Source organism: Cebus imitator, unplaced genomic scaffold (genome assembly GCF_001604975.1).
Source record: "Cebus imitator isolate Cc_AM_T3 unplaced genomic scaffold, Cebus_imitator-1.0 Scaffold28, whole genome shotgun sequence".
In the NCBI taxonomy this organism is placed as follows: domain Eukaryota; kingdom Metazoa; phylum Chordata; class Mammalia; order Primates; family Cebidae; genus Cebus; species Cebus imitator.
The window spans coordinates 7,021,264-7,035,024 of record NW_016107343.1 but is presented as its reverse complement, the minus strand read 5'-3'; the positions used below and the strand labels follow the sequence as shown (position 1 = coordinate 7,035,024).

Here is a 13,761-nt window from a genome sequence, read left to right as displayed (position 1 = left end):
CCGCAACCTCCGCCTCCTGGGTTCAGGCAATTCTCCTGCCTCAGCCTCCTGAGTAGCTGGGATTACAGGCACGCACCACCATGCCCAGCTAATTTTTTATAGTTTTAGCAGAGACGGGGTTTCACCATGTTGACCAGGACGGTCTCGATCTCTTGACCTCGTGATCCACCCGCCTCGGCCTCCCAAAGTGCTGGGATTACAGGCTTGAGCCACCGCGCCCGGCCTCAGTATCTTCTATACAGACTTGATGAAGACACATTTAGTATCTTAGCACTTCAAAAATTCTCAATTTTGGGGAGTTCTAACACCCATTCAGTGCTATCTATCATAATTCTCCCACCAGAAATATTTATATGGAAATTGAATATTAGAACCACTATGCAAAAGTAAATAGTATTCACTGTGTTCACTAAATTCACATAAATTTAGTAAATACTGTTTACTTTTGCATAGTGGCTCTAATATACAAGCAAATACACAAAATTTCAGTATTGTCAAAGGAGCAGAGATATATTCAATAAATGAAGAAAAACATAAGAATAATAAATGGGAGAAAATCACAAATGTATATTAAGCAGAATATAAGAAACTTAAAAGCCACAGAGGCAGAGGTGGCTGGATCAACTGAAGTCTGTAGTGACTTCACGTGATTCAGCCTGACCAACATGCAGAAACCCTGTCTCTACTAAAAATACAAAATTAGCCGGGCATGGTGGCACATGTTTGTCATCCCAGCTACTCAGGAGGCTGAGGCAGGAGAATCACTTGAATCCAGGAGATGGACATTGCAGGGAGCCAAGATCACACCATTGCACTCCAGCCTTGGCAACAACTACCAGCTTATCCAGGCACAGCAATTGGGCAAGAGAAAGAAAAGGCATCCAAATTGGAAGAAGAAGTCAAACTATCTCTATTTTACCAATAATATGATCATATACCTAAAAAACAACAACAACAAAACACTAAAGACTCTTCCAAAAGACACCTATGATAAGTGAATTCCATTAAGTTTCAGGTTATGAAATCAACATACCACAAGTCAGTAGCACTGCTATATACCAACAATGAGCAACCTGAGAATCAAATCAAGAACTCAATCCCTTTTACAATAGCTGAAAGAAAACAACACAAAAAAAACCTAGGGATATATTTAACCAGTGAGGAAACACTGCTTAAAGAAATCACAGAATGCACAAACAAGTGGAAACACATCCCGTGCTCAGGGACTGGAAGACTCAACATTGTGAAAATGACCTTACTGCCCAAAGCAATCTATAGATTCAATCCAATTCTTAACAAAACATGCACATCAGTTTTCACAGAATTAAAAGCAACAATCCTAAAATTCATATGTAACCAAAAAAGAGCCTGAAAAACCAAAGCAATCATAAACAAAAAGAATAAATCTAAAGGCTTCACATTACCCAATATCAAATTATATTATAAGGCTATAGTAATCAAAACAGTATGGTACAGGTATAAAAGAAGATACATAGAACAATTGAATGGTTTGGATCTGTCCCCACCTAAATCTCATGTTGAAATGTAATCCTCAATGCTGGTGATGGGCCCTGGTGGGACATGACTGGATCATGAGGGTAGAGTTCTCATGAGTGGTTTAGCACCATACCGACTTGGTACTATACACAGTGATAGAGTTCTCAGGAGATCTGGTCCTTTGAAAGCGTGTAGCACCTCCTCCCTCACTCTTCCTCCTGCTCAGGCCATATGAGGTGCCTGCTCTTCCTTCACCTTCCGCCAAGACTGTCAGTTTCCTGAGGCACCCCAGAAGCAGAAGCCACTATGCTTCCTGTACAGCCTGAAGAACCATGAGCATGTTAAACCTCTTTCTTTATAAATTATAGTCTCAAGTATTTCTTTCTTTCTTTCTTTTTTGAGACAGAGTCTTGCTCTGTCTCCCAGGCTGGAGTACAGTGGGGAAATCTTGGCTCACTGCAACCTCTGCCTCTTAGGTTCAAGCAGTTCTCCTGTCTCAGCCTCTCAAGTAGCTGGGATTACAAGTGCACACCACCATACCCAGCAAATTTTTTATAGAAACTGTTTTTGGTATTTTGGGTACAGACTAGGTTTTACCATGTTAGCCAGGCTGGTCTCAAACTCCTAACTTCAAATGATCCACCCACCTCAGCCTTCGAAAGAGGGATTACAAGTGTGAGCCACTGCACTGGGCCACAAGTGTTTCTTTATAGCAGTTCAAGAATGGACTAATATACCAATGGAACAGAATAGACAACCCAGAAATAAAGCCAAATATTGATAACCAACTGATCTTTGACAAAGCATACAAAAACAAGAAGGAAAGGACACATTCTATTTAATAAATGGTGCTGGGAAAACTGAATAGCCACAAGTAGAAGAATGAAAATAGATCCCTATCTTTTATCACACAGAAAAATCAACTCAAGACTTAAATCTAAGACCTGAAACCACAAAAATTCTAGAAGAAAACCCAGGAAAAGCTCTTCTGGACATTGACCTAGGCAAAGCATTTATAACTAAAACCCCAAAAGCAAATGCAACATAAAAATAAATAAATGGGACCCACAGAATGAAGGAAAATATGTACAAGCAATGCATCCAACAAAGGACTAATACCAGAATCTACAAGAAACTCAAACCAGCAAAGAAAAAAACAAATAAAAATAATAATCCCATCAAAAAGTGGGCAAATAACATGAACAGACATTTCTCTAAAGAAGATATCCAAATGGCCACAAGCATATGAAAAAATGATCAACATCACCAATCATCAGGAAAATGCAAATTAAAATTACAATGAGTTACTCCAGCCAGAATGGCCATTATTTAAAAAATCCAAAAAAACAATAGATGCTGATGTGTACATAGTGAAAGGGAATGCTTTATTTATTTATTTATTTGAAAAGGGAATGCTTATACACTGCTGGTGTTGAAGAAAATTAGCACAACCTCTGTGGAAAGTAGTATGGAGATTTCTCAAAGAACTAAATGCAGATCTACCAATTCAGTCCAGCAATCCCACCACTGGGTATCTACCCAAAGGAAAATAAGTCATTATATCAAAAAGACCTGCACTTATATGTTAATTGCAGCACAATGCACAACTGCAAGATAGGGAACCAACCTAAGTGCCTGCCAACCAATGAGTAGATAAAGAAAATGTGATACACTAATATATACACCATGGAATACTACTCAGCCATAGAAAATAATGAAGTAATGTCTTCTGCAGCAACTTGGATGGAGCTGGAGGCCATTAGTCTAAGTGAAGTAACTCAGGAATGGAAAACCAAATACCAGTGGTTCTCATTTATAAGTGGGAGCTAAGCTATGGGTACATAAAGGCATACAGACTGGTATAATGGACTTTAGAGACTCAGAAGCAGGGGGGTGGGAAGGCAGTGAGGGATTAAAAAAACTACATACTGGGTACAATGTACAATACTCAGGTGATGGGTGCACCAAGATTTCAGACTTCACTATACAATTCATCCATATAATCAAAACCCACCTGTACCCTTAAGGTTACTGAAATTTTTAAAAAGGGAAATCTAGGCCAGGCGTGGTGGCTCACACCTATAATCCCGCACTTTGGGAGGCCAAGGTGGGTGGGTCAACTGAGGTCAGGAGTTCAAGACCAGCCTGGCCAACATGTTGAAACCTCGTCTCTTTAAAAAAAAAGAAAAATCTAAAAAAGAAGAGCATCAACTTAAATCATGATAAATCAGTAAAAATCTTCATAATGTACAAATACAGCTAGGCACAGTGGCTCCCACCTATAATCTCAGCACTTTAGGAGGCCCAGGCAGGTGGATCACCTGAGGTCAGGAGTTCAAGACCAGCCTGGCTAATGTGGTGAAACCCTGTCTCTACTAAAAATACAAAAATTAGCTGGACATGGTGGCAAGTGCCTGTAATCCCAGCTACCCAGGAGGCTGAGGCAGGAGAATCGCCTCCCAGGAGGTGGAGGTTGCAGTGAGTTGAGATGGTGCCACTGCACTACAGCCTGGGTGACAGAGCAAGACTTTGCCTTAAAAAAAAAAAAAAAAAAATGTACAAATAGCATCCAGTAGAATAGAGGCTTAAAATATAGACAATACTGCACAAACGACAAAATGCAATGAATATTTCAATAACGTTTATTAATTTATTCACTCCATAAATACTGAGTGCCTACTAGATGGCACGCATTGTTTGTAAATGTATCAGCTCATGCCTGTAATCCCAACACTTTGGGAGGCCAAGGCAGGAGGACTGCTTGAGTCCAGGAGTTCAAGACCAGCCTGGGCAACAGAGTAAGACCCTGTCTCTCTTTTTTTTTTTGTAAGTATAAATTAAGGGGAAATGGACTATTTTAAACCCTGAATATAACAATAACCATTAAATAGAATAGGTATCAAAATCCATTCTCCATCACTCACATATAGACATACATTCATGTGTGCTGAAGTAAACATTAAGCTATGATTGTAGTACAGAATTTTGCTAAACGTACCCTGTAAAAGCAAATTCTTATCTTCTATAAACTGTTCACAAGTACAGGAAGAGAAATAACTCATTTTTATTACTTCCATAATGAGTCAAAGACCATGAAAAAATTTCTATGTACTAGCTTGACTTACCGATATAGATGAAAAAAGTCCTAAATGATTACTAGAATCCAGTGAAATTATAAAATATGTATTTTTATAAAGATATAATTACAGACTAGAATTTAACCAAGGATGGTTTAACTTTGCAAATTTATGAACAATTCACTGCAGTAACATAATACAGGGAAAAATAATATAATCATCTCATAGTGCCAACAGCTTCTTATTTCCATCTTAGTCAAGATGTTACCTTAGTCCAAGATACCACGATCTCACCTGGATTACCAAATTTGGCTGATTTTTTGGTTTTTTCTGGATCACTTAGCAAAGAGCTAATTAGGACCCAGGCCTCCTGGTTCCTCCCTCCCTCTGGCCAGAGGAGTTTCTCCAAGCACCTTCCTGAAGCCCCACACAGTCTCTAGGTACCAGGGCTCCAGCTCTCAGCAACTCCTGTAAACAGTCAGTACCCAAACTCACATCTTTTAACCTCACTTATCACACTCAATCCCATAAAGAAGGTTAGGGAAAGGCAGGCAGAATCCTTTCCTGGGGCCCAGTCTAATGGTACATCCACCTGTGCCCCAATCCAAGCATGCCACTCCACAAAACACCAAGAGAATAGGAGACCTATATACCTGTTCCTTCTCCTGCCCATGAATTCCAATCCAAATGATGTCAATGACGCTCACCATGAGTCTACTGAGAACAAGTTCTTAAAAACTACTCAAAGCCGGGCACAGTGGTTCATATCTGTAATCCTAGCACTTTTGAGAGTCTGAGGTAGGAGGATCACCTGAGGTCAGGAGTTTGAGACCAGCCTGGCCGACATGGCAAAACCCCATCTCTGCTAAAAATACAAAAATTCGCTGGGCATGGTGGTGCATGCCTGTAATCCCAGCTCCTTGGGAGGCTGCAGCAGAACAATCACTTGACCCTGGGAGGCAGAGGTTGCCGTGAACCAAGATTGCACCACTGCATTCCAGCCTGGGCAACAGAGCAAGATTCCATCTCAAAAAAAAAGAAAAGAAAAAGAAAAAGAAAAATAGTCGCAGTATGACAAGGTTTTGATCAACAAACCACATATACAACAGTAGTCCTATAAGATTATAATACCATATTTTTACTGCACCTTTTCTGTGTTTATATATGTTAAGATACATACTTACTATTATGTTACAAATGTCTAGAGTACTCAGTACAGTAACATGCTGTACAGGTTGATAGCCTACCAGCAATAAGCTCTACCATATAGCCTAGGTGTGTGGGAGACTCTTATCATCTAGGTTTCTGTAAGTACATTCTAGGACGTTCACACAACTAAATCAGGCAGTGATGCATTTCTCAGAATGCATCCTGCCATTAACAATGCATGGTTGTACTTACATAAAAGAAAATTTAAATGGCTTTAAATTGTGACATTTCTTTTTTAAATACTGTAGTGAAAGTGAAATATACTTAACAAAATTTATAATTTTAAGCATTTTTAAGTATATAATTCAGTGAACATGACTTTCCTTTTTTATAGAGACAAGGTCTTGCTCTGTTGCACAGGCTAGTCTCAAACTCCTGGCCTCAAGTGATCTTTTTGCCTCGATCTCCAAAACTGCTGGGATTACAGGTGTGAGCCACCAAGACCAGCTGACTTTTGTTAACACTTTCTCTTTTCTGTAATTTTTCATTAATCAGTGTATGTCCCCCCCACCACTGCCTTTTTTTCTTTTTGGAGGTAAAGATCTTCCCCTGTTGACTAGGTTGGACTCAAACTCCTGGTCTCAAGTGATCTTCCTCCCTCAGTCTCCAAAAGTGCTGGGATTACTTACAGACATGAGGCAACAAGACTGGCTGAGGGTTTTTGTTTTTTAGATAGGGTCTCACTCTGTTGCCCAGGCTAGACTGCAGTGGCACGATCACAGCTCACTGCACCCTCAACTTCCTACACTCAAGCAATCCTCCCGCCTCGGCCTCCAGAGTAACTTGGGCCACAGGTATGCACCACCACACCTAGATAATAATAATAATATTATTATTATTATTATTATTAAGGCGGATTTTTGCTCTTGCTGCCCACGCTGGAGTGCAATGGTACAATCTTGGTTCACTGCAACCTCCACCTCCCGGCTTCAAGCAATTCTCCTGCCTGAGCCTCCCGAGTAGGTGAGATTACAGGCATGCGCCACCACGCCCAGCTAATTTTGTATTTCTCGTACAGACAGGGTTTCACCAAGTTGGCCAGGCTGGTCTTAAGCTCCTGACCTCAGATGATCTGCCCGCCTTGGCCTCCCAAAGTACCGGGATTACAGGCTGAGCCACGACACCCAGCCTCAAATCTAGTAATTTTAAGAGTATCTAATATTCAGTTCTACATAGGCCTAAGAAGGCCTGAACAATGGTTCATGTCAAGAGCACTTAGTTTGCTATTTAACAGAAAGCACAATGGTAGAGTTTCTTTCCTAAGTGGTTTTTTAATCATGTTCAATTAACAGGAGGAAAGGAATCACTATTATCTGGTTCAACTTTATAAAGAAAATATTCAACTATTTTAAATGTAAATACCCTGATAAAAAATACCATAAATATATGGAAACAAGTTAAGAAACACTAAATCTAAATACTTAAACTTGGATTTCAACCATCTAGAGATATTAGACACTAAGCTGGATGAGTGCTCTGCATGCAAATGGAGTAGGGGGAGGGTTTACGCAAAGAGAGAAAAGAAAAATGCTAACAAAAGGGTTTTTTTTCCCATTTCTTTAACAAATTTAAAACACAGGATTTAAGCTTTCTGAAGAAACTGTATTAAGTTCAACACACAACAAATAAAAGTTGAAAAAAAATAAGTTCCCAGGATTGAAGTTCACAATGCTGCTAACATTTTCACACTACTAGGTATCTCTAGCAGGCATTTGCTGGCTTTGTATACTAAAGCCTGGCAGGAAAGATGTTCTTGTAGCCAGTTTTGAGGCTTGTTCTTTAAGATGTCCTAATTTAAATGCAGTTGTAGACTTCACAAGTATTATGGTTTTAGCGCAAGTCTTTGTTGGCAATATTAGAGCAAAATGATTGGAAAAAGCTTCTGCACTTTCTACCTGACGTTCACAGCCTACTTCTCTATAATACCCTAGTTCATAAGTTATTACTAATCCTTAGGGGTAGGTGCAGGAGGGTTTCTTTATACTTCCTCTATCTGCATAATCTAGCCTATGTTCCATCAGAAATTTTAGGAGTGAAATTCTCTTATGTGAGCATATAATCCTGCTCTAAATCACACTATTGAATAGTTTTGTGTCCAAAAGCCATAGTTATTAGGTTATTAAAACATGTTTTAACTTCTCTAAGTTTATGTAGTTTACTTTTTTGGAGAGACAAAGTCTTGCTGTCTTCAGGCTGGAGCGCAATAGCACGATCTTGGCTCACTGCAACCTCCGCCTCCCAGGTTCAAGCAATTCTCCTGCCTCAACCTCCCGAGTAGCCGGGATTTCAGGTGCCTGCCACCACGCCTGGCTAATTCTTATATTTTTAGTAGAGATGGGGTTTTACCATCTTGGTCAGGCTGGTCTTGAACTCGTGACCTCGTGATCCACCCGCCTTGATATCCCAAAGTGCTGGGATTACAGGAGTGAGCCACCGTGCCCGGCCTATAGTTTACTATTTTATATTATGTTTGAAGTGTGGCCTCCAAAGAATCACTTCCGTAATATGAAATGAAACAGTCACCATTCCTTTACATTCAAACAAAACAGAACTGCTCATTAACATTTCGGAAACCTTGGGTAGAGGCAGGCTTATGTTGTCTTTTTTGGGTTGACCACTGTGTGTTTCCAAGGAAGAGAGGCTGGTAAACGTAGGTTAATCAGCCTGCCAGGTCCCATGGACAGGCTGTAGCTGCTCACACTGCTGTGTTGCGGGGTTTGGTGGCAACAGGTTCCACCAAAGAGATGAGAGGACTCATAATTTGCTATCTGTACTTTCTTGGTCTAAAATGTACAGTTTTTCAACAAATATGAAATATTTTAAATTGTTTCTTCAAAAATTTTAAAGTCTCTGGTATTAATACTAGTTACATGGACTTGGGTAACTTATTCTAACTCTCTTGAGCCTCGGTTTCCACAACTCTAAAGAGAAAAATACTGTCCTTACACAAAGGCAAAGGCCAGGTTATTTAGCTCCTCAATGAATACAGAATGCTTGACACAGAGAAAGTGCTCAACTAATGCATATAGTGAGGTAGGTAGTGAGGGAAGAAGGACAGGTTGAGTTTTGAACATATGAGGCACACAGCAAGCACAGGATAAATATTAATTGCATCAGAATTTGGAAATACCCCAAATTAAATTTTAAACTGAGACAACTTCTTTCATCCAAGATGGAACTGCAAGGACTAGATTTACTCTTCCACCTGAAAGAACTAAAAAAAATAGACAAAATATTTAAAATAATTTTTTTGAGACAGTGGCAGGATCTTGGCTCGCTGTAATCTTTGCCTCCCAAGTCCAAACGATTCTCCTGCCTTAGCCTCCTGAGTAGCTGGGATTACAGGCGCACATCTCCACGCAGAGATGTGGTTTTATCATGTTGGCCAGGCTGGTCTCAAACTCCTGGCCTCAACGGATCTACCCACCTCCAGCCTCCTAAAGTGCTGAGATTACAGGCACGAGCTGGTATGCCTGAAATAATTTTCACAAACTGAACACCAGGCAACAGAGGACAGGGAACTCCCCCCTGAAAAAGGATAACAAATAAGGTGAGCCCTATGATTGATCTGCCTGACTGCCTGGAGAGTTCTCATGTCTCAGCACTAGAAAGGGAATATAAAAGAGAGACCATCGGGTCTGTCGTAATTCTGCCGAAGAATTTTGGGCCTGGGGAAGCCAAGGCACCTGGAGTTCGAAGTGCAGAATACAAGAGAGGAGAGAGATGCACAGAGAAAAGCCCAGCTTTGAAGAGCTACAGAGGGGACCTTCTAAGTCTTCCGCTAAACACTGATCAACACAGGAAAATACCCGAAGCTAGGGAAAGAATCACCTGAAAGTAGTAGAGGGAATAATCCCTAGATCTCACACAAGGACAGAAGAGGAAAAAATCATATAATTCAATGGGCATCAGGGAAAATTCATCCTAGATTAAAGGATGCTCTGATCCTGCCTAACAAGAATGAAAAGTATCAAACTATTCCATATAATGTGGCTGTGTCCCAGGACACAGCTCAGGACTATTTATAATACAAAAGAATCCAGCATCGAACAAGGTAAAATTAATGGTATCTGGCATCCACTCAAAAACTGCCCAGCAAGGGATGAAGCAGAAAAATATGACTCTTACTGCGGATAAAAATAAACCAATAGAATTAAATCTATGAGTAACAAAGATGACAGAATTAGCAGACAAAAGTCAGGCACAGTGGCTCACATCTAAAATCCCAGCACTTTGGGAGGCTGAGTGAGGTAGGAGGATCACTTGAGCCCAGGAGTTTGAAGACCAGCCTGGGCAACATAATGAGGCTCTATCTCTACGAAAAAAATAAAAAGTCAGCCTGTATGATAGTGTGTGCTTGTATTCTCAGATACTTTGGAAGCTGAGGTGAGAGGATCGATATTTGAGCCCAGGAGGTAGAGACTGCAATGAGTCCCGATCACGCCACTGCATTCAAGCCTGGGAAATAAAGGGAGACCCTGTCTCAACTTTAAAAACAAAAAAAAGGAACTGTACCAAAATAACAGCAATATTAGTCACTTTCCCTATAATGTGCCCACAACAATTTTTTTTTTTTTTTTTTTTTTTTTTTGAGACCGAGTCTCGCTCTGTCGACAGGGCTGGAGTGCAGTGGCGAAATCTCAGCTCACTGAAACTGCCACTTCCTGGGTTCAAGTGATTCTCCTGTCTCAGCCTCCTGAGTAGCTGGGATTACAGGTGCGCACAACCATGCCCAACTAATTTTTGTATTTTAGTAGAGATGGGGTTTCACCAGGTTGGCCAGGTTGGTCTCAAACTTCTGACTTCAATTGATCTGCCCACCTGCCCACCTTGGCCTCCCAAAGTGCTGGGATTACTGGCATGAACCACTGCGCCCGGCCGAGAATTTTGTTTTTTATGGATAGGTAATATTCCACTGTATAGCTATAACACATTTGGTTCATCTATTCAACTGCTGAACACTTGGGATGCTTCACTTTTTGGCTGTTGTGAAAACTGCTGCTGTGAACATGGATGTACAAATATCTGTTCAAGTCCTTGCTTTCAATTCTTTGGGGCATGTACCTAGAATAATAATTGCTGGATCCTACAGTAATTCTACAGTTCTTTAAAGAACTGCCAAACTGTTTTCCACAGTGGCTCTACCATCTTACATTCCTATCAGCAATGCATGAGGGTTTTATTTTTAAAATAATATCCATCTTGGCTGGGTACAGTGGCTCGCGACTGTAATCCCAGCACTTTGGGAGGCCAAGGCAGGCGGATCACCTGAGGCCAGGAGTTTGAGAACAGCCTGACCAACATGGAGAAACTCCATCTCTACTAAAAATACAAAATCAGCCAGGTGCGGTGGCGCATGCCTATAATCCCAGCTACTCAGGAGGTTGAGGCAGGAGAATCACTTGAAACTGGGAGGCAGAGGTTGTGGTGAGCCGAGATTGCACCATTGCACTCTGTCTCAATCAATCAATAATAAAATAATATCCACCTAACAGGTGTGAAGTGATATGTCATTGTGGTTTTCAATTGCATTTCCCTAATGATTTAATGATGCTGAACAACCTTTCATGAGCTTAGTGGCCAGCCGTATCTCTTCTCTGAAGAAAAAAAAAAAATCTATGCAAAACTTTTGACCATTTTTGAATTGGTGTGTTTTGTTGTTGTGTTGCAGTAGTTCTTTACATATTCTGGATGTTAATCCCTTATAAAATATGTAACTTGTAAATATTTTGACCCATTCTATGTATTGTCTTTTCACTCCCTTAATGTCCTTTAATGAACAAAGTTCTTGATTTTCATGAAGTCTAATTTATCTATCTTCATGCTTTTGGTGTCATACTTAAGAAATCATTGCCTAATCCAACTTTCATGAAAATTTTCACTTAAGTGTCTTCTAAGAATTTTATATTTTAGTTCTTAAATTTAGGTCTTTGATATATTATGAGGTTTTTTTTCGGGGGGTGGCTCATCCTTCTGCAGGATTTTTAATATGCAACATAAGGAATGAGTCCCAACTACTTCATTCTTTTGAATGAGGTAGTTTTCCCAGCACCATGTGTTGAAAATACCGTCCTTTCTCCATTGAGAACCTTGTCAAAGAAAGTATCAATTGACCATATGGGTGAGGGTTTATTTCTGGGCTCATAATTCTATTCTACTGGTCTGTATGTCTACCCTTATACCAGTACCACATTATTTTGATTATTGTAGCTTTGCAGTAAAGCTTTGAAATCAGAAGTATGAGTCTTCCAACTTTACTCTTGTTCAAGATTGTTTTTGCTATTTGAGTTCCCTTGAGACTTATTTATGACTTTTAGAATCCACTTGTCAACTTCTGAAAAAAGTGCCACTGGAATTTTGATAGGTACTGCAACGACCGTATATCAATTTGGGGAGTACTGCCATCTTAACAATTCTAAGTTATAATCCATGAACACAGAAAGTCTCTCCATTTATTTGGGTTTTCTTTAGTTTCTTTCAGCAACGTTTTGCAGTTTCCAGGGTATGAGTCTTTTGCCTCCTTAATTTTATCCTAAGTATTTTATTATTTTTCATACTACTGCAAATGGAATTGCATTCTTAATTTTATTTTGGGGTTGTTAATTCCTTATGTATAAAACCACAATTTTTTTTTGTTTTTTGAGATGAACTCTTGCTCTGTCATCCAAGATGAAGTATGGTGGCGTGATCTCAACACACTACGACCTCTACCTGCTGGGTTTCAAGCAATTCTCCTGCCTCAGCCTCACAAAGAGCTGGGATTACAGTCGCCCGTCACCACACCCAGCTAATTTTTGTATTTTTAGGAGAGACAGGGTTTCTCCATGTTAGCCAGGCTAGTCTTGAACTTCTGACCTCAAGTGATCCAACTGCCTCGACTTCCCAAAGTGCTGGGATTACAGGCGTGAGCCACCGTGCCCAGCAACTGACTTCTCTATATTGATCTTGTGTCCTGCAACTTTGCAGGACTCATTTATTGGCTTTAGTGTTTTCTCAGTGGATTCCTTAGGATTTTCTACATACAGAATTATATCCCATGTAAATGGAAAAGGCTATTTTTCCTATCTTTTCTTCAACACAGTACTAGAATTTCCAGCCAGATCAATCAGGCTTCTTCTTTTTCTTGCCTAATAGCTCTCGCTGGAACTTCTAGTACTATGTTGATGAGATGTGGCAAAAGTAGGCTATCTTGTCTGCTTCATGATCTTAAAGGAAAGCTTTCAGTCTTTCACCATCAAATATTAGCTGTGTTTTCATGTACAGTATAAAATATCATTTTTACTTGAAAGAATGCCGAATAGACTATGGCTACTCAGACGTGCACAAGTGTCCTGTCACCTGATGATAAACTGGCAGCTTTCATTGTCAATAATGAAATTCAAGCTTTTAAGCAAAATTTCATTTTTCAAACTTCTATCCACAACCATAAGCAACAGCCTTCCCAATACCAAACTTTTCTAATGAGATTCAATTAATGAATTTAATGTTTTATTATAATGATATATCACTATATGGAAAAATCTCTATAATCTAGTGAATATTTTCCAAGTGACCAATGTATGTTACGAAATCATGCACGAGTAAAAGAATCATTCCAAGTACAAGATAGCATGAATATTAAAGTACTAAATGTTAACTAAAGCAGTTGTACACTGCAACTAACCTTTTAAGAAACTAATACTCAGCTGGGCAAAGTGGTTTACCTCTGTAATCCCCACTTTAGGAGGCTGGGGTGGGCAGACCACTTGAGGTTAGGAGTTTGAGACAAGCCTTGCCAACATGGTGAAACCTCGTCTTTACTAAAAACACAAAAATTAGCCAGGTGTAGTGGCACATGCTTTGCAGTCTCAGCTACTTGGGAGACTGAGGCAGGAGAATCGCTTGAACCCAGGAGGCAGAGGTTGCAGGGAGCTGAGATTGCGCCACTGCACTCCAGCCTGGGTGACAGAGTGACACCTTCTTAAAAAAAAAAAAGGCC

At 40.0% G+C, this 13,761-nt stretch overlaps 1 protein-coding gene across 4 annotated transcripts in view; it reads right to left on the bottom strand.

Moving 5' to 3' along the window:
* Positions 1-13,761, bottom strand: part of CBL (Cbl proto-oncogene) — a 107,603-nt gene that overhangs the window by 60,556 nt on the left and 33,286 nt on the right. The gene's annotated exons all lie outside the window — the stretch shown is intronic.